This window comes from Ambystoma mexicanum, chromosome 5q, assembly GCF_040938575.1.
Source record: "Ambystoma mexicanum isolate Mex_15411 chromosome 5q, UKY_AmexF1_1, whole genome shotgun sequence".
Classification (NCBI taxonomy): domain Eukaryota; kingdom Metazoa; phylum Chordata; class Amphibia; order Caudata; family Ambystomatidae; genus Ambystoma; species Ambystoma mexicanum.
In genome coordinates, this window is record NC_090933.1 from 960,552,015 (window position 1) to 960,571,440 (window position 19,426).

The following is a 19,426-nucleotide window of genomic DNA, read 5'->3' on the forward strand; positions in this document are numbered from 1 at the left end:
TTATCCAGTATGCCAATGCCTGTCCCCTCTGCATATCCCTGACCCTCCTTCCCCACCAGGGTCTCAGAGGCCTGTCTGAGTTAGACCTTGCAGGCACCCAGACCACGGTGGGGGTGGTTGGTTTGTCCCACTACTGCGCCTGTACACGGGAGCTGTGACAGTAGACATCTGTTCGTGGTGCATCATTCTATGTTATGTGCCACACATGGTTCAGATCCTGTTGTGACATTGTTTTACTGTGCTACCTTGGTTGTTAACATCATTGTGGTAGTACTTGGCCTTTGTGGCGTACTGCTACTTCAGGTCATTTACTGGAGGTTTTTCTGGTTTGTTTTACTGCCTGCAGACTATTTCCTTGGCTTCTGTGTTGTCCTGCTTTGAGTTCTGTTGGATTTTGCGCTTTTGCAAATCTAGGTGGACTCTGAGGGTGCTGGCAACTTTTTACACACAAGGTGGGAGATGGTGACAAAGGGGAAGGGTGATCCTATGGCAAGGTGGAATTCAAGGATGTCGGATGAATAACCCAGATGCAGTTATTCAGTGGGTCGTGGTGATTTGTGATTGAGGGGGGGTGTTTTGTTGTTGATAGTTGCCTTGCCCTGCAGTGTGATGGGCACCCTGAAATTGTAATTGTGCTTTCCTATTTACATGATGTATTCTGCTGATCAATGCCTGTTCATGTGTTGTGTTTACCTTTCAGGTGTGAGGGGATAGTTGTGATTTTACATGCTGGGGTAAGCACATGGTGAATGTTCACATGTGATGTGTAGAGGACACTGATGGGCACTTGATTTCACATGCATATGGTGAGTGCATGTCCCTTCTGACCCACACACTCACACTATGATCCACTACATGTACAACCACCCTTCCATGTCCACGTGTAAACTCTGTTTGCCTTCTGGTGCCCACTGTGTCCCTGCAGCACATGTTCTATGACCATTTGTGGATCCTGTCCATGCCTATTTTGTTTTTTTTATGTAGTTTGTCGCTTAGATGTGATGCTCAGGGTGTGCATCACACACAATGGCTGTTCACTGTGCTGTGCGCTGAGCAGTGTGTTGCAGGAGGTGGACACGGCACACAGTAGCTGCAGTGTTGATTTTGCAATGCACATTGTGCATGTGGACAGGCATTCATTGTTATGTTTAAAATACAACTTTGGAATGCATTTGGGCATGACTTATTTTGGATGGGAGGTTGTTGGTCAGTCATTTCATCTGATTCCATGTCAGGCATCATTGTCTGATGCCCATTTACATTTTTCACATGGCAATGTGTACCTTTTTGGTACTGTGTTGGTGTATGGCTATTGCTTGCCATGTCATGTTGTGGTTTGGGAGGGTTTGGTGACATACCAGTGATAGTTATGTCCTGTTTTGCAGGTCTGTGTGATTCACACCTTGCATGTGTGCCTTTTGGTCAAACAGGATTGCTTGTGTTTAAGAAGCTAGGGATGCACACAATGTGGCAATTCCATGGCAACAATCTCAGGGTGGTAAGGTTGTGACAGTTGACCGTCTCTTTGTCATCATCAATTGTCACCTGGTATGTGCCAGGCCTGTGTGCACTCCGCAGGGTTGGGAGTTTAGGTGAAAAATCTGGCCACAAGCTGGGTCTGGGCTTCCTCGCCACGTGCCCGATCCCCTCCCCTGGGCAGCGCCTGTGCCTGTGGTTGGGGATGTGGGGGCACCACCATAACCACCGGTGCGCCCTGCCGTGTTATAACATTGTGCAGGACACATGCTGCCACAATGACCCTGCACACTACTGGGGGTGCATAGAGTAGCTGCCCACCAGAGCGGTCAAGGGAGCGGAAGCGTGACTTGATCACTCCGAATGTGCGCTCCACTATGGCCCTGGTTGCAATATCGGCTGCATTGTATCTTACCTGGGGTGGTGTGGTGGGGTTCCGGATTGGCGTCATCATGTGGTTGGTCAGAGGGTAGGCACTGTCCCCTGGAGAGGTGATAATGTTTGTGATTATTGGGGTTTGTGTATTTGTGTGTGTGTGTGTGACATGCATGCATGTGCACGGGCATTAGTACTCACCTAGGAGCCATGTGTCCCCATGCTGCCCAGCTTCCAGGGCCCGGCTCAGGGCGGACATTCTGTATATGAAACTGTCATGGGTGGAGCCATGGTAGTTTGCATAGACAGAGGTGATGATTCCCTTTGCATCGCATACCACCTGTACATTGATGGAATGCCAGTGCTTGCGGTTTCATTAGATGTGCTCAGTGGCCCTAGGTGGACATAGGGCCACATGGGTGCAATCTATGGCACTGAGCACAATGGGGAAGTGTGCCACCCTATAAAAGTCCTGGACAACTGCCTGCCTTTCTGCGGGTGTTCTGGGCATGTATATGTGCCTGCGGACTGAGGGGCGTGCTGTCATGATTGCCAATACCTGGTGTAGGCAGAGTGACTGCGTGGCTGTGAGACCCCCCCCACTATGGCAGTAGTCTGCTGAAAATACCCAGTGGCCAAAAAATGCAGGACATTGAGCACCTTCTTCAAGGGACTCAATGCTTGGGAGCAGAGGGTGGGGGTGTTAGGTCATCTTCCCACTCCCTGACCAGGTCTAGGATGATATGGGGTGGAAACCTATACCTGCCATAGACCTGGTCGTCAGGCATCCCAAAAAGGCTTGTCCGTGGTGAACAAATGCGTGCCCTGACTATTCTCCTCCTCCTGCGGTGTACCACGATCAGTGCTGCGACAAATGGGGCATTCATCGTAGCTGTATATGCGTGTTTGTTGTTTGCGCACACTTTTATGCTGTGCGCAGGGGCGCTTCCGCCTGCCTTCGTGTGGCGGACGCGTTGACGCCTGTGGATGTCTTTTGCCTTGCGCGGGTTTCCCCTATTCAAATCCATGAATATGGGTTGTTCGTGTGCGTGTGGGCGTTCCGTGTAGTTCCCTGCAGTACTTCCCCAGTTACGCCTTCTTTTTCACACGTTATTCCCCATTCCACGTGTTACGCCCACTGTTCCGCCCACTTTTGTTGTGTGCGCTGCGCTATGTGCGCTTTGGCTGTGCGCTCAGCGCACGCTGTTTGGAGACATGTGCGCCAGCGTGTGCCATGCACGGATTTGGCGCACAACCAGTGGGAAAGTAGCGCAGCGCCTTCCTTGAATCGCACGCGTGCGCGTGCGCTTGCTTTCTACCACTTATGCCTCCTTGCGCCTGCTTGCGCTGGGATTTTCGGCGCACGTTTGTTCCATGAATCGGCCCCTAAATACCTTAGAAAATTCTATCTCCAACACAGCTGGTTTGGAGAAAATATTAAAATTATGCTTAAACTGTAGAGTAATGCTTAAACTTAACCTTGACGTGGAGCAAGGACTAGTTAATGGAACACTGGGTACAGTTGTTGGCTTTCAAACATACCCACGTGACAACATTCAGTTTGTCAATATTCTCTTTGACAAACTTTCAGAAGTAAAAAGGATAGGGCACTCAACAGCTCGATGTAATGCTCACCTGATTCCCGCAGAGGCGCCGGTCTTGACTGGGCGAATACCGCATCTTCAAAGGTGATGTGTAACACACGGTTGGCTCTTTGGGCTGGACCTCTGAGCACTGTATGTCTGACTCGAAGAGTAAGATGTCTGCAGATAGAAAATATGGGATTAATGAACTGGGGTTATTGGGTGTCTCTCTCTTCTTCCCCTTCTCTTCTCCTGTAGAACCCCAAAGGTTAACGCTCTCACCTTAGGTAAGTGAACGCCGAGCTCTCCATCTGCCTCGGGGCAGGGTGCCGTAACCAGTTTCTTCACTGGATAAGGGTGCAGGCCTCTTGACCTCAGAGGACTGCTGTCCGTCGTTTACTGCACGAACGGTAAGTTCCGAGTATTTCAAATGTCTTTAAAAGTCTTTTGTAATGATGTCTCTTGTTTCGCAGGGTTCCCGCGATGGCGGATGACGGGCTGAAGTGAGTTGAGGATGGAACCCGTGTGAGGAATAGAAGCGCCTGGAAGCACGTGAGTAAGCGCTTGTTGCCTGCTTCACGATGCGCACTAACTGTCCTTTTATCTTGCAGGTACAAGTTCGGAGCTGCTGAAGGGTGCCGGAATACCCACTGGGTTCGGCGTGGGAAGGAGTACTGGCACGTGAGTAATAAAGTTACCCAATGTCTTTAAACGCACCTTCTTTTGTCTTTCAGATGCGGGATGCAGCGCCGAAGGCCTCCGGAGCGTGCGAAGAGTTGGTAAGCTTTTGTCTTTCAGATGCCGGAATGCAGTGCGAAGACCTCCGGAGCACGTGAAGAGTAGGTAAGCCTTTGTCTTTCAGATGCCGGAATGCAGCGCGAGGCGTTGGTGACAGCCGATGGACCAGGTAAGAGAAGCGCTGTCACTGAAGACCGTAATGCTAACCTGTTCTTTCTTGTCTTTATAGGTGTTGCTGAAGACTGGATTCAGGATGGTAAGCCTTTTTCCCTTAGGCCCAGGATCAGATGCAGAAGACACGATGAGCGTTCTGCTGCAGAGGATGCAGAATAACGCAAAGCAAGATTCATCCATCGGGTGTGGTTTAAATAGCCTCCTGTAGTGCTTAGGTGTCTCCTTCCACAGCCTCGCCTAGGTAAGAAAAGAGTTCCTGCTTTCCAGAAGAGTTCCAGTGTTCTGAACCTAGGGAGTGGCTCCTGCCCCACCCAACAGGAAAAGTAGTCCGAAACAAAAGAGGATTAGAGGCTCAACTGGCAGGTAAGTAAGCAGCATGGTCTGCTGCAGGTAAGTCCACCCAAGCATTATGAGCCCGGCGCTTCCAGCGCTGGGACTGGGCATATTTATGAGCCTGGTGCCACTGGCGCCAGGACAGGGTCCAAAAGGTCCCAATTGGGACTGGTTGGCACTCGGAACCTGGGTTATGGGTCTGCTTCCAAGGGAGTTGGGTAAGTCCTGACCTTTTGGAAGCAGAGATCATGACAGCACCCCGCCTCAAGGCCCCTCCCAAACCGGGCTTCTCCGGGGGTTTGGATTTGTCAGGAAATGTTCGATGGAATCTTTTGATTAGACGAGGAGCGTGGACATATTCTGCAGGTTCCCAGGATCTTTCTTGGGGGCCGTAGCCTTTCCAGTCAATTAGGTAAAATAGTTTAGATTTGGAGATCTTGGAGTCCAGGATGCTTTTGACTTCAAACTCGAGTTCTCCATCAACTAGGATAGGTTTTGGAGATTTAGTTAGTCGGGTTTGAGGTTGCACGGGTTTTAATAGAGAGACATTGAAGACCGGATGTATCTTCATGTGAGGGGGCAAGTCCAACTTGAATGCAACTGGGTTTACTATGGTAGTGATGGAATAGGGACCAAGGTATCTTGGGTTGAATGTGCGTGGTCCTTTTAGAGGTAGATATTTGGTGGATAACCAGACTTGATCTCCTACTTGATATTGGGGGGCTTCCTTCCGATGTTGATCTGCTCCTTTCTTGCATTGTTCCTTAGCCCTTTGAAGGTGAGAAACGGCTTCCTTAAAGGCTTGGGTGATTGTAGAATGCAGGTAGTCTACTGCTGGTGTTCCAAGATCTTGGAGTGGATCCAACTCCGAGGTTCGAGGGTGACTGCCGTATAGAAGAAAAAACGGGGTTTTCCCAGTTCCCGAGTGGACAGAGTTATTGTAGGCATATTCGGCTATCCAAAGGATATCTTTCCAAGTTTTTTCAGTTTGTTGCAGCATGCAGCGTAAATACTGTTCCAGAGTTTGATTGGTCCTCTCGGTTTGTCCGTCGCTTTGAGGGTGGTGACTGGTCGATAGTCTCACATCAATTTGAGCCGACCGACAGCAACTTCGCCAAAAATGAGAAATGAATTGACTACCTCGATCCGAAATTAGAACTGAAGGAAAACCGTGCAGTCGGACGATGTTTTAGAGAAATTCTTGGGCCAGAGTTGTTGCTGTTGGCAAGCCTTTGAGTGGAATGAAATGCGCCATCTTGGAGAATATGTCCACGATTACTAGGATCGTATTGTATCCGGAGCATGGAGGTAGATCGGTGATGAAGTCCATAGAAAGCGTATGCCAAGGGCGAGGTGGGATGTCAATAGGGCGTAAGAGCCCGGCTGGTTTTTCCTTTTGACTCTTGTTTTGGGCGCATACTCCACAGGACATTATAAAGTCTCTGATATCTTTTTTCCAAGACGGCCACCAGAAGTAGCGCTTGATCTTTTCTGAGGTTTTGGCCATACCGGGATGTCCTTCCATTAAGGAATCGTGATAACAAGAGATTACCTTTTTCTGTAAATCTGTGCTGGGCAGGTATAATCGTTCTTGGAAATACAATAAGTTGTCCTTCACTGCAAAGTCCTTTCCCTGCAGATGCCAATTCTGTATGTCTGCTGGAGTTACAAGTTGCCTGGCTTTATCCTTAACTTCCTCTATGGATTGTGTGGCGATTACACCCAGAATTCTTTGTTCGGGAATGATAGGTACAGGTTTAGGGTTGATCAAGCGTTCTTCCATCCGGGAAAGGGCATCAGCTTTACCGTTTTTTGTACCAGGTCGATAGGTAATAATGAAGTCAAACTCGGCAAAGAATAGTGCCCAACGGAGTTGTCTAGAGGATTGGGCTTTTGCGGTTTTCAAATATTGCAGGTTCCGGTGATCCGTAATCACAGTAACGGTGTGTCGGGCCCCCAGAAGATAATGCTGCCAAGCCTTAAAGGCAGACTTGATAGCCAGAAGTTCCTTATCAGTAATAGTGTAATTGATTTCAGGAGGCGAGAATTTGCGGGACCAAAATGCCACGGGATGCAACTGATTGGTTACTGGGTCCTTTTGTGATAAAACTGCCCCCATGGCAAGGCTCGAAGCATCAGTTTCAACGATGTAGGGGAGTTCGAGGCGAGGATGTTTTAAGATTGGTGCAGAGATAAATTTAGTCTTCAAATTCTGGAAAGCTTGCTCCGCCTCGGTAGACCATTCAAAACGTTTGTTTTTCTTTAACAAGGCTGTGATGGGCTGGACTATTCGAGAGAATTCGGGGATAAACCTGCGGTAAATGTTGGCGAAGCCTAGCATGCTTTGAACACCTTTTACGGAGGATGGTGATGGCCATTTAAGAATTGCATCGACCTTCTTTGAATCCATACGCACTCTGCTAGGTGATAATATGAATCCCAAGAACTCAACTTCAGTCACGTTGAAAACACATTTTTCCAACTTGGCGAAAAGTTTGTGTTGACGCAATCTCTCGAGGACCATTTTCACGTGTTTCCGATGTTCAGATTCCGATGAAGAATAAACAAGGATGTCGTCAATGTAAACTACAACACACACATCTATGAGCTCTCTGAGGACATCGTTCATAAAATATTGAAAGGCGGCCGGGGCATTGCAAAGTCCGAAGGGCATGACCTGATATTCAAATAGCCCATACTTGGTGCGGAAGGCCGTCTTCCATTCATCGCCCTCTTTTACTCGTACCAAGTGGTAGGCTCCTCTAAGATCTAGCTTTGTATATATGCATGCTTTTCTGACTTGGTCCAGGAGTTCAGGGATCAAAGGTAATGGATATCTATTCTTAACGGTGATCTGGTTCAGGGCACGATAATCTATACAAGTGCTAAGGTCCCCTTCTTTTTTTGGAACAAAGAACAAAGCTGAAGAAGCAGGGGACTTGGAAGGACGAATAAACCCATTCGCTAGATATTGATCCAGGTATTGTCGGAGGTGAAGGTTCTCAGGCTCGGTGAGGGCACAAATTCTACTACAAGGAGGAGTAGATCCAGGTATCAGGTCTATCTGGCAGTCATAAGACCTATGAGGAGGTAGAGAGTTCGCCTGATCCTTCCTGAAAACATCTTGGAATTCTAGGTATTCGGGAGGTAACTGGGGAGTCTCTGAAGAAATTGCTGCCAGTGCAACACCAGGTGGAGGGTGACAAGTAGAGACACATTCTGGAAACTGAACCGTTCTTGCTCGCCAATCGATCTGAGGATTGTGTTTCTCTAACCAAGGTATTCCTAGAATAATCTGGAACTGAGGGGCCTTGATCACATCGAACACGATCTTCTCATGGTGTCCATCTTGACTTACTAGCGTCACTTCTTGAGTGGTATGCATTACTGGTCCGGAGGCTATCTCCGTACCATCCACCGTAGTAATGACGTCCTTTACAGCCTTGGGACAAAGAGTTAGATTCATCCTCAAAACCATTTCATGATCCACATAATTGCCGATGGCACCGCTGTCGACGTAAGCTTCAATCACATGTAATCGATCCGGATGATCAGTGTTAATGAGGACCATAGGTATCACGAAATGCGAGGTCACGGAACTGGTTTTAATGCTCGGCAAGAGGACCTCTATTCTTGTTGGGCGAGGTCGTTTCCCTGCTCAGAGTTTGTGACCTTGGTAACTGCAGCTCCTACTGCCTTCTTGGCTGGTTTCACCGGACAGTCTCGAAGAAAGTGCCCTGAGTTTCCGCAATAGAGGCATAATTACAACTGTTTTCTCCTTTCCCGCTCCTTTTGTGTTAGTGGTCCTTTCAGGCCCCCTATTTGCATGGGTTCCCCGGAGTCTACTCCTTTGGAAGGAGTTGGTGGTTTGGAAAATACTCGAGCATCAAACTTGGAACGATCGGCCTTCCTGTTCTGCAGTCTGTGATCTATTTGAACGACTAAGTCTATATAGTCCGAACAGTCTTGCGGGGGATTCACTACTTGGGCTAACACATCTTTGAGCTCTCCACGTAGACCTCTATAAAACAGCGTAATCCTTTTGTCCTCAGGCCATTGAGTTTCCACTATCAGTCTGTTGAAAGACGCAATATAAGCCAAAAGATCTTGATTACCCTGTCGCAACGAAAGAAGCTCATTGTCCAAGGCCTGCCCCTGTGAATGTCTTGCAAACAGTTTTTCCATACTGAGCTGAAAAGCTTGAAAATCATGGAGAACCGGATCATCTTGATTAACTAGAGGGATCGACCAGTCTGCCGCATTGCCACTAAGGTACGAAAGCACGAAAGCTACTTTAGCTTGATCAGTTGGAAAGGCTGCTGGCCGGCATAAGAAATGCAACCGGCACTGATTAATAAATACTGCAAACTTCTTTGGGTCACCAGAAAATCGCTCGGGCGGAGCCAGAGGTACATTCCCAGGTAGGTTGATTTGCACTGGATTCATAGAGGATGTTGAAGGAAGATTTGCCCCTGATGCGGGTAATGGGGTCTGTCCGGCTTGTGACTGTAGCAATTGTCTAGCGAGATCGTCTGTTTGCTCCTTGGAAATGATCAGTTCCCTTCTTAGAGCGTTCGTTTCCTGACGGGCTGCATGCACTTCTGCTCTTAGTTCCCCAAGTAACTGGGCTAGTTGGTCGGTATTCGAGGTTTCCATAGCGCCTGGGTGGGAGTTTTGCGGTAGGCTTTGCATTCTGTAACGCTCACCTGATTCCCGCAGAGGCGCCGGTCTTGACTGGGCGAATACCGTATCGTCAAAGGTGATGTGTAACACACGGTTGGCTCTTTGGGCTGGATCTCTGTGCACTGTATGTCTGACTCGAAGAGTAAGATGACTGCAGATAGAAAATATGGGATTAATGAACTGGGGTTATTGGGTGTCTCTCTCTTCTTCCCCTTCTCTTCTCCTGTAGAACCCCAAAGGTTAACGCTCTCACCTTAGGTAAGTGAACGCCGAGCTCTCCATCTGCCTCGGGGCAGGGTGCCGTAACCAGTTTCTTCACTGGATAAGGGTGCAGGCCTCTTGACCTCAGAGGACTGCTGTCCGTCGTTTACTGCACGAACGGTAAGTTCCGAGTATTTCAAATGTCTTTAAAAGTCTTTTGTAATGATGTCTCTTGTTTTGCAGGGTTCCGGCAATGGCGGATGACGGGCTGAAGTGAGTTGAGGATGGAACCCGTGTGAGGAATAGAAGCGCCTGGAAGCACGTAAGTAAGCGCTTGTTGCCTGCTTCACGATGCGCACTAACTGTCCTTTTATCTTGCAGGTACAAGTTCGGAGCTGCTGAAGGGTGCCGGAATACCCACTGGGTTCGGCGTGGGAAGGAGTACTGGCACGTGAGTAATAAAGTTACCCAATGTCTTTAAACGCACCTTCTTTTGTCTTTCAGATGCGGGATGCAGCGCCGAAGGCCTCCGGAGCGTGCGAAGAGTTGGTAAGCTTTTGTCTTTCAGATGCCGGAATGCAGTGCGAAGACCTCCGGAGCACGTGAAGAGTAGGTAAGCCTTTGTCTTTCAGATGCCGGAATGCAGCGCGAGGCGTTGGTGACAGCCGATGGACCAGGTAAGAGAAGCGCTGTCACTGAAGACCGTAATGCTAACCTGTTCTTTCTTGTCTTTATAGGTTTTGCTGAAGACTGGATTCAGGATGGTAAGCCTTTTTCCCTTAGGCCCAGGATCAGATGCAGAAGACACGATGAGCGTTCTGCTGCAGAGGATGCAGAATAACGCAAAGCAAGATTCATCCATCGGGTGTGGTTTAAATAGCCTCCTGTAGTGCTTAGGTGTCTCCTTCCACAGCCTCGCCTAGGTAAGAAAAGAGTTCCTGCTTTCCAGAAGAGTTCCAGTGTTCTGAACCTAGGGAGTGGCTCCTGCCCCACCCAACAGGAAAAGTAGTCCCAAACAGAAGAGGATTAGAGGCTCAACTGGCAGGTAAGTAAGCAGCATGGTCTGCTGCAGGTAAGTCCACCCAAGCATTATGAGCCCGGCGCTTCCAGCGCTGGGACTGGGCATATTTATGAGCCTGGTGCCACTGGCGCCAGGACACGGTCCAAAAGGTCCCAATTGGGACTGGTTGGCACTCGGAACCTGGGTTATGGGTCTGCTTCCAAGGGAGTTGGGTAAGTCCTGACCTTTTGGAAGCAGAGATCATGACACTCGATTCCTTCTTGTCAAAGACATGTATGTACCAGAGAACAATTTTCTCTAAATCTAGCATATGCAGTCCCCATTCATAAATCACAAGGTCTTACCCTAGACAAAGCATTGATAGATATTGGTAACACAGTCTTTAAAGAAGGCCTCAGCTACGTAGCACTATCACACTCACGTACACTTGATGGTCTAGTTCTAATGAACTTTGACAAAAGTAAAGTAAACGCTGATATTCCTTGCATTATAGAATACAATAGACTACGTTAAATATACCCCCCCATCTAAAAACATATCCTGTTCCACAAAAAGGAAAACCTTGTAAAAGAAAACTAATTCAAACAGAAATGCAACAGGATCTCACTGCAAATCCTCCAAAAAGAGTAAAAGAAACTAATACTTCATCAATTACCAGAACCAAAGAAGAACCTATTACTCAAAATAACTCAGGTACTTCTTCAAAGAAGCAACACACACTCCGAAAAAATGACTTGGACACAGAACTATCTGGTCCATTCAAATTTTCAAATATAACTGGTGTAAGTTGCTACGCAAATGTAGCAATGAATATTATATTTAATTTCCACCAATTGTTGACATTTACTTACACAGTACAGACCAATTATGTTTGCAAATGTTAGTCCTTCATAGAAACGCAACAAACAATCCTGACAACACGTATAGGGTTCATGGAATAAGACAAGAATGGGACAACTGTGCTGGAATGGTGAAATTCACTATAAACTCATAAGAAGATCCACAAGAATTTCTAATGTACTTACTACAAGTACTGGAAAACAAAAACATACCTACAAATGAAATCTTCCAGATTTCATACATGTGGAAACATACATGCACTCTCTGCAACAATGTGACACAGGAACAAATCCCTAATGAGCGCTTCGTGTATGAATCCATACATAATTGTGAATCCATTTCATTTCAGCAACTTGTACAAAATGCAAACCATGGTAGATTATGTACTACCTGCAATTCAGATAATCGCTTCACCTTACTAATACAAACACATAGTAAATACGTAATACTAATGCTGCTACGTTACAATGCAGATGGTACCAAAAACAACTGCAAGCTGACTGGATTCTCACATGGTCAAGTATCACTTGGTAAGAAAACCTTCACAACAATAGGTATAATCTACCACGCAGGAGCCACAACCAATGCTGGTCTCTACACTGCATATATAAAAAAGAAATGTGGATGGTTCGAATATAATGATAGTACCATTACTCTAAAGCAGAGATTACCAGCAAATCTTACAAACGCTTATTTAATCTTCTTAAAACCAAAATTTAATAACTAATCTGTACCTAAACATTAACAAAACTTCAAATAAAACTATATACTGTTAGAATACACCAACAGGTATCTAACTGCCCAAAGATTCTATAACAAACATACAGATACATGAATGCCACTAAATTATAGCAAAAAATAGACAGTTAGAATATGCCAACAGGCATCTAACTGCTCCAATAATCTGCAACAAGCCACCAGATAGAACTTTAGCCACAAACAACAAGTGAACACTGAAAACAAACAAACAAATAGACTGTAGCATAACAACAAATTGTTTTTTTTAATCCGACATGGATTTTTTTTTCCCACAGACCCAATGATTTGAAAAACAAACACAGAAACTGAGCAAATTGCACAGTACACTGGTTTGTAAACTACTAAATATGAGGGTCGAAAAAAAGCTGAAATGTCTATTATGCAATGTAATAGGTCTTCATAAAATACATACACTAACATGCTCTTTTCTTTTATCACAGAAATTGAAAAAGAATATATACTCCAGTTACCAAGCCCATGAAAAAAATATATCCAATCTCAAAAAATCAAACAGTAAATGTATTCTAATAGAACATATAAATACTGCTGCATAACAGAACCAATGAAGCAAACATCTAACCATACACCACAATACAAAATGTTCACTTCCATGGATATGTTATGCTACAGTGCGTGTTACCATACTCTACAATCTTAATAACATGACGTAGCCAAAACTTCACATACAAACTATACAAATCAAACAGTACAGAAACTGTAGATTTCAAACATTTGATAGATATTAAGCCCTGGCCACAACCACCGCAGCACATCACACCCATGGTGGCTTATAACTTCAGTACTTATAACTTCGGCCATGCACCCAAGACTCTAGGCCCTGGCCACAACCACTGCAGCATATCACACCCATAGATCACACCCATAGAATCAAGCATTTTAACTGTCTATATGGGCCTACCCATATCAGACTCTAGGCCCTGGCCACAACTACCACAGCATATCACACCCACAACCGCCGCAGCATATCAAACCCATGCTGGCTTATAACCAGTGCATATAACTTCAGTCTTGGGTGCATTTCTTCGGCCTTGCACCCAAGACTCTAGGCCCTGGCTACAACCACCACAGAATATCACACCCACAACCACCACAGCATATCACACCCATGGTGGCTTATAACCTCAGTACTTATAACTTCGGTCTTTGGTGCATGGCCTTTGGCCATGCACCCAAGACTCTAGGCCCTGCCCACAACCACCTGATAGATATTCGATTCTATGGGTGTGATGTATGGGTGTGATATGCTGTGGTGGTTGTGGCCAGGGCCTAGAGTCTTGGGTGTATGGCCTACGGCCTACGGCCTGCGGCCATGCACCCAAGACTCTAGGCCCTACCCACAACCACCGCAGCATATCACACCTATGGTGACTTATAACTCCAGTACTTATAACTTCGGTCTAGGGTGCATGGCCTTTGGCCACGCACCCAAGACTCTAGGCCCTGACCACAACCACCACAGCATATCACACACATAGAATCAAACATTTTCACTGCAGCATATGGTACATTTTTATGTCCACTGACGCCGCGCAGTTTCAACTTGCCTGCGCACAGCACGGACGGGAATACTATCCTTAGGACACCCCTCATTTTCACTAATTATGAACACCCCAGACAGCGCGGGCATGGTGTATATACATCAGTAGCACCTGCCACCTAAAAAAATACAGTATGTCACCAATCTCTTACTCCCCAAACCTCCCCAAGCACTCTTGCATACCAAAACACCCCCAAAACTGCATTTCGCCTCTGTTCGCTGCTGCGCTGTTGGCGGATCCAAGATGGCGGGCACATCGGAACAATCTGACGCTCATCACACCTCACTCCAGCCAATCGGCAGACACATTGCGTGTCCGTGGACATGATGCGAGCCAATCGGTGTCCTGCCCGTGGAGCGAATAGGGAAGTGTGTCTGCGGAGCGGACATAGATATTACTAATTTTTTTAGACGTATTTTTTGATCGTTTTAAAAAAAACTACTCAACAGATTTTCACCAAATTTACAAAAGCACGCTTTCGGGACCAAGCCGCTGCTCCTGCCCCAAATTTGGTGAAAATGCGTCCAGTGATTTGGGCTGTAGGCATGAGAAAAGTTTTTCCCCATTCAGTCTATGGGAAAAAAAGACATTTTGGGACCCCCACTATAAAATTTCCCCCCTGGACCAAACCTCACCAAACTTTGCAGAAAACTTCTGAGCGGGCCATTTACTTCTTATGCAAAGTTTGGTGTGGATTCGTCCAGGTGGAGCGAAGTTATAAGCCACCCAAAAAGTGCTCTTTCTATGGGATTAGCAATTTAACCATAACTACACTGCCGTGGCTGTGTAATATAGCCCTACCTGCAATCTGTCTGTGTCATGTCACCTGCAACCATGTTTCCTTAGTCACAGGCCATAAGGATGATTTTAGAACCTATGTTAGGTAATGCAATTTTCTGAAATAAAATGTAATGATCATAATCATTATGCAAACATTAAAACAAATGAATCAATGATGTCAAAAAGTACACCTTAAAAATCCTGCTTTTTTCAATTTTGAAATCCTTTAATTGTGATAGGTTTTGTGAGCATCTTTGCACACTATTGCCCACCATTAACCCTTAAGTGCCAAGGACGAGTATGCTTGTCCTTTATGCATAGACTTGCATAATAGCCTGGCACTCTAAAGGCTTGTGGGCTACCTCCACAAAAACCAGTTGCGCATCACTGTCCTAAGGAGGTGACACCCTCAGGCAGTGATGGGTTTTACCCACATGCTGGTGCACCAGGACTCTCCTTCCAGCAAGTAGATCTCCCAGAGGCCCCACGTGCATGCTAAACAGCAACAGATCTAAAACCTTTCCGTCCTTTGCCATGATGCTCTTTATGAACTCAGACTCTAGTGCTGATTGCTGATCCTGGTGTTGATGTGCACCATGTGTTAGAGATTCCCGGAGAGGATATCCTCTCAGAGTAGGTAACTCACATATCCCTGCTGTGAAAGAACTTACATAGGGGGCTAGATGTGAAAAAATTGGAGCAACGTCTATAAGAGAAAGCCTTTTGTAGGACAATCTATATTACTTCAAAAGATGATCCTTTGATTGTAAACAGCATGTGTAAACATCGATACTTGTATTTTCTCAAAAATATTTCTTGAAGATTTCTTGTTCTGTGTTATTTCAAAATATACTTGAACTCTCAATTGGCTTTATAAATAAGGTAGTTGCAGTTGATTGATGGATAATAGTACTTTTACATCCACAAAACAGGGTGTTCCGCTCTTAATCGCCTAAATAAATGTGATCCAGTCATGTGCCCTATCTGAACAATTGGATGACTCATGGACTTTCGATGTGGTCCATTCAGTTTCGCTATCCATGATCAATATATCAAGTGTGAAGTATTTATACCTATAAGACTCTGCTCTATTTGAGGCCAGCCACATCCTTTTTTGAGTTGTGTCCTCCTTTTGTTTTCCACTGGGTACTATCTGATGGGCAACAGGGGCGCCATTCCCTGCGTTTCTTTCAAACCTATCGTAGGCCTGACATTGTAAGGAATTTTGTTTTTAGTGCTGACATTTGTGGACCTTTAAAGGATTTTACTCTTTCTAAAATGAGTCTACATTTTAATTGCACTGTAGAAAAATGCTGACATTCTTCGACCATACATTAATTCTAAAATTATCCAACTGAAAAGATCAAACGAAGCATACGTTTTAGGGGCATCATATTTACAGCTAAAAAGCAGTTTCAGTATTGTCAAGAACATTGGTGAATTCAGTATAAAGGGATGTGCTAGGGCACATCAATCAGCCGAAATAAATAAAACACATTTTTTTATAAAAAGATAAATTTCTCTGGAAGGAGGGTTTGCAACAATTAAAACCATGAGCCAGAATAAACCTGCCTTTCCTATTCTAGACATTGCGGGCATCATGCCAAATTTGAAATGCAAATCATGCAGATGCCTTGTTAAATTAATGATGTGATACCAATATAAAGTATTCACCATTCAGGTGCACACTGAATGAAACAGGAATAACCCCAGACCTTTAGAATAGTGAATAAACAGAGGTCATTCTAATGCATCAAATAGGTAAGTGTCTGATTCATGGATTTATTTGCGAGGAAAAAAGGGACTTTGTAGGCCAGTCAGTGCGCAAAACCCCCTCTGTAGATTCATGGAATCGACTTCGCAGGACTTTTCCGAAGCTTGCGGGGTCTTTGCGCAGTTATAGCACGCAGAGTGTAGGTCGGGCCTGCACACAGATTTAAATAGGGGGTGGAACATGCATATTCCCGATTCCCCACGCAGAATGAGGGTGTAAAAGGCATTACGTAGGCGTGTCGAGGGACGGTCTGCACGAGGAAACTGCACGCCCACCACGATGCAAAACCACGCGATTTCATGGATTTGGCAGCACAACATCACGTCCGTGAAATCAGCACGCAAAGCTTCCGATCACACTGCCACGTGAAAGCTCGTGCAAGGCCCCAATCGCAGTTAGGGATGCACGTATGCAGAGTAGCGGGGTGCAGCCAGAGTTTACAGGGATTAGCATGCAGATTTACACAGGGACTGCCTACAGTTACGGAAAATGGTGTGCCAGGGTGCTACCTTGGTTAGGGGGTTTGCACTCAGAAGTGCCAGGGTGCAATACTTTGCAGAGGGGCAGGGAGCATAGGTTGATATACATGGCTGAATTTGCTTTGTGTCAGGGCGTTTCGAGGGTTACATAGGGACCTTTGCGGATAGGGATCAAAGCACACTTTTACATGAATCAGGCCCTTATTGTGCATGTTTTTACGACTAATTAGATTTGTGTGCAAAAGTTATAACTTGGTGATCGCATCTGTGCACATAGTTATAGGTATTGTTTGGAATTGTTTTCAAAGACACAATTGTAGCTGTGCACAATGTTCTCTGTCCATAATTTAAGTTAATTAGTAAAGCTGCACCAGAACATTTTCTAAATTAAGGGTTTAATTCAGTATTGTATAGCCAGGATGTTGCAAAGATCATGGAACTCACACTTGTTACAAACCCCAAATCATTATCCATTGTATGCATATATTTTTTGTTAACTACTTCCATGAATCATTTAGTAGATATGTCTGGTATTTAAACATTATTTTCAGAAATCTTCTGACTAAACGATATATTAATCTGCTTTACATATTGAAACATGTAATAAACTTGCGGAGAGGAATACCTTATGATGTTAAAAATAACATGTAAATAATGGAGGAGAAAACCATGATATTTCAAGATAATCTGCATCTGGCTTTTAAAATATTATTACATCTTCAGTTAATCACAGAGGGAATGCAGGTTAAAAAGATACAGATTAGTCGACTAACAGCAGATTCTCCTCTTTAAGAAGCAATTTGTGCACAGAGTCATAGCCATGATCCCACACCTAGCCAACCCCACCCCACACTTAATTTCGGCGCCTGTTGCTTAATACTAATGTAACACAGCACTGTTGAACCTTGCCCCCTGAAGTGTAATCCGTTTAACCTCTGATGTAGAGCGTGTCATTGTTTCTGAAAGTTAGCCCAGCACTCCATAAACAGCTTCAAATAAATGCATAAATGCATAAAATAAATAAATAAATAAATACATATATACATATTGATATTAAATTAAGAGTCGCCATGTGAATGCAAATTAAAAAAATACTTTAAAGAAGGCTAAATTGACTCCATTCAACCTAGAGTGTGCGTGGATTTGATTGCCCCTAAAAAAGGGGGCGGTGAATTAAAACAAGTTTTCCAGTAAAATCTGTGTTTACTCCTGCACCCAATAGTTGCAAATAATGAGACTGTGCCAGTTCCCATCATGCTCATTCAGGTGGATATTTTGCCAGATGTTCCATCCGATCTGCCACAAAGTGAGCCCACCAATATGTCAATAATAGTCAGACCATTGGCGGAAATCAAGGAACAATTACTGAATTTATGTAAGAGCATAGGAAAAAAATGGCTGGCCATGATGCAAGCACATTTTCCAATACCCTACAACTGTTCATTTCTCGCAAAAAGTCGATTGCTTGGTCCGGCAGTAAGGTGGAGGTTACACGTCCCTTGCAAAGTTTGCCCATACCAGGGAGAAAGGCAAATTGATAGGGTCAGACTGTAACATCTCATTTAGTTATGTTGCAAACTCTTGTTCGGTTGTATGATTAGATTAAGGAGCACATTAAACACAATACGTCTGAATTGAGCGATTTAATGGCCTATTGCAAATCACATAATCCAATTAACATGCAAGTAGAGAGAAATAATAGGGATAAAGACATAGGCCCTCATTACCAGATTGAAGGTAGGCATGGCGCTATTTGCACCATGGCTGCCTCCAATACCGGGTCCGTCACCGGTCTGGTTGAATGGGGACTTACCGGGTTTTCCGACCCTGGAGGACCCGGTAAGTTTCCATTCACCAATAGGGCTCAATGGGAATGGGGAAGGCGCTAATAACGGGCCCGCGAATAGCAGGCCTTTACGGATCCCACTAAGGGACCTCGGAATTGGGCGGTAAATGATTACCGGCCCCGGTCTCCTTACCGGTGCCCGATATCCCTTACCGCCCACCTCGGAATGAGGCCCATAGTTTCCCACCCCTCAGAGTGTGCAATATCATGACCAATTCTCTTTGTAACTACTCCACACAATGCAAACCAGCAGAGCAGGCTAAATGGACAAATGAGGAGCAACTGACTATAATGGAGATTGTAGATTCTCAAGGAATGGGAGGAGTATGTGGTAATGCAAATGAGAGTTGCATCAATATTGGCCATGCTCCCGACCACCCCACCTATTCCCCATCACGAGCATGCACAAAAGTATACGCTGAGAAAGGTGCAGTATGCACGAAAATGATAGTTTACCAATGTTCTCAGATTGGTAAACCATTGCGTAACTTCAACTTTGCAACAGTTTACACAGCTATTGTAAACATTTTGCAAACATAATGTCTACTTGCAGTTTACACAACATTTGAATGAGTGTACCCTATGTTTGCAAACATTTTACAACAATGTAAACTATGTGCAAAACCTTGTGTTTACAATGGTTTGCTTGTTTGTAAACCATACCCAACCTATGGTTTGAAAGGTTTGCAAATGTTCTATAAACTAATAACAAACAATTTGCATAGTTTACAACAATGTTGCATACCTTTTGTTTTAATGGCTTACAAAAATGCGTAAACCTTTCAAACCATAATTTTGGTTAGGT